Here is a 2,139-nt window from a genome sequence, read left to right on the forward strand (position 1 = left end):
TTGTGGCCGTATAGCAAACGGTATCTGTGATGACGAACAATTAGCGACAGACGTTTTTTTAAGAATTACTCTCAGATGTGATTAAGGCGAATGGCGCAGATAAAGCATTTGCCAAAGCGGTACAGCACAAGGTGGGACGAGGCAGTCTGAATTACATTTTATAGATGTATTTCTCACATATCTCAGAGACTCTCGCGGTCGTCGTCGCCGCCGCCGCCGCACCTTCAGAAGTAGCAAATGGCCATCGTAACAAATACGGCGAGAGACGCCCTGCCTTCGATTCCGAATGCTCAAAGTGTGTGGTCTTGTTTCTCAGTCTACATTTGGTCGGTCTCGTAAGATGTTGAATGTAACGAATGGGTGGGAAAGAGCAAGGGGCAGCGGCTGTGTAGAACGAAAACACAAATCCTCAGGGGTGTGAGCGTTTCGAGATGAGTCATATACATGTTATAGTTGGTCGTCAGTGACCGTGTGTCCCAATGGATAAGGCGTCGGACTTCGGATCTGAAGATTACAGGTTCGAATGATGTCACGCTCGTGTTTTTCCAGTTCTGAAAAAGAAACATACCCTTTTAATGTAGCAATTGAGCAGTACGAAACTGTCTGAATGTTGCTTTTGACCATTTTTTGCTCGGAGTTGCTCCTGAGCTTGAAACACACACAACAAGACCGGTGTTAACTAGCGAAATGGTCGGCAGAGTGCCGACACCGCGAGTTTTGACTGGCACTTGCACATCTAAAACAACGTCGGAAAGTAACTCGTTCGGCTTTTGAGTCACATAAAGTATGTGTGTTAATTTTGACGCCACTAGCTCTGCATGTTGTCATGCAATTTCTTTACCTCTCAGAAATGATTATGACATTAAAGTGAAGTACGTGACGAGTGTGACGTTAGGAGAACATTAGGCAGCATGGAGAGATTCTGTATGGGACCACCCAACCCAAACGAGTACTGTGTGACGTGCTACCCGGCAGGTACTCACCGCGGTAGCCGGCTAGCTCAGTCGGTAGAGCGTCAGACTCTTAATCTCAAGATCGTGGGTTCGAGCCCCACGCTGTTCGGAACGGAATTTTGTTCCGCTGCAGATGGAAATTACTGTTTTTCTGATTAACAAGATGTAATGGAAATAGCAACTTTAAACTTTGCCTACGTCTCTGTCAGTCGCAAGGAAACTGTATTTGAAGGTGAAGGTGATTTTGTAGACATGTGGGAAAGACAAGTTCTGAAATGCAAGTGTTGTTGTTTGGAGAGCACATCGGTTACGTGTCAGATGTGTAGCTAAGCAGTAATTCGTCGCCATAGCTGCAGATATTAGCCGGTAATATGAAGTGTTGTCAGCGGAAGTCTGATTATGCAGACGACCGTAAAGGCGAAGTACCCAAGAGTACCGCTAGGCCGCGCCTCTTTAGCTCAGCAGTAGAGCAGTGGTCTAATAAACCAGGGGTCGTAAGCTCCATCCTCACAGGAGAAAGATGAATTTTGGAAATCAGTTGCGCGTTGTGGCCGTATAGCAAACAGTATCTGTGATGACGAACAATTAGCGACAGGCGTTTTTTTAAGAATTACTCTCAGATGTGATTAAGGCGAATGGCGCAGATAAAGCATTTACCAAAGCGGTGCAGCATAAGGTGGGATGAGGCAGTCTGAATTACATTTTGTAGATGTATTTCTCACATATCGCAGAGCCTCTCGCGGTCATCGTCGACGTCGCCGCCGCCGCTTCTGCAGAAGTAGCAAATGGCGATCGTAGCAAATGCGGCGAGGGACGCCCTGCCTTCGATTCCGAATGCACAAAGTGTGTTGTCTTGTTTCTCAGTCTATATTTGGTCGGTCTTGTAAGAGGTTGAATGTAACGAGTGGGTGGGAAAGAGCAAGCGGCAGCGGCTGTGTAGAACGAAAACACAAATCCTCAGGGTGTGAGCGTTTCGAGATGAGTCGTATACAAGTTATAGTTGGTCGTCAGTGACGGTGTGGCCTAATGGACAGTCTGCCTACGGCAGCGGTGGTGAGCGGACCTCCAGGGCCAGCGCGCTGTGGCAGGAAGTGTTTACGTCAGGCGGTGAGTCGCGTGCTTACAGCGTCTGCTTATTAGTATTCGTTCCGTTCTGTAGGATCTGATATGGAATTATGAATCCGAC

At 47.4% G+C, this 2,139-nt stretch overlaps 1 non-coding gene across 1 annotated transcript; it reads left to right on the forward strand.

The window, feature by feature from the left end:
- The first annotated feature begins 989 nt into the window (after positions 1-989).
- Positions 990-1,062, forward strand: Trnak-cuu (transfer RNA lysine (anticodon CUU)). Its single transcript has one exon. It is a non-coding gene; the product is annotated as a tRNA-Lys (tRNA).
- The last annotated feature ends 1,077 nt before the right edge of the window (positions 1,063-2,139 follow it).

Source organism: Schistocerca gregaria, unplaced genomic scaffold (assembly GCF_023897955.1).
Source record: "Schistocerca gregaria isolate iqSchGreg1 unplaced genomic scaffold, iqSchGreg1.2 ptg000077l, whole genome shotgun sequence".
NCBI classification, from domain to species: domain Eukaryota; kingdom Metazoa; phylum Arthropoda; class Insecta; order Orthoptera; family Acrididae; genus Schistocerca; species Schistocerca gregaria.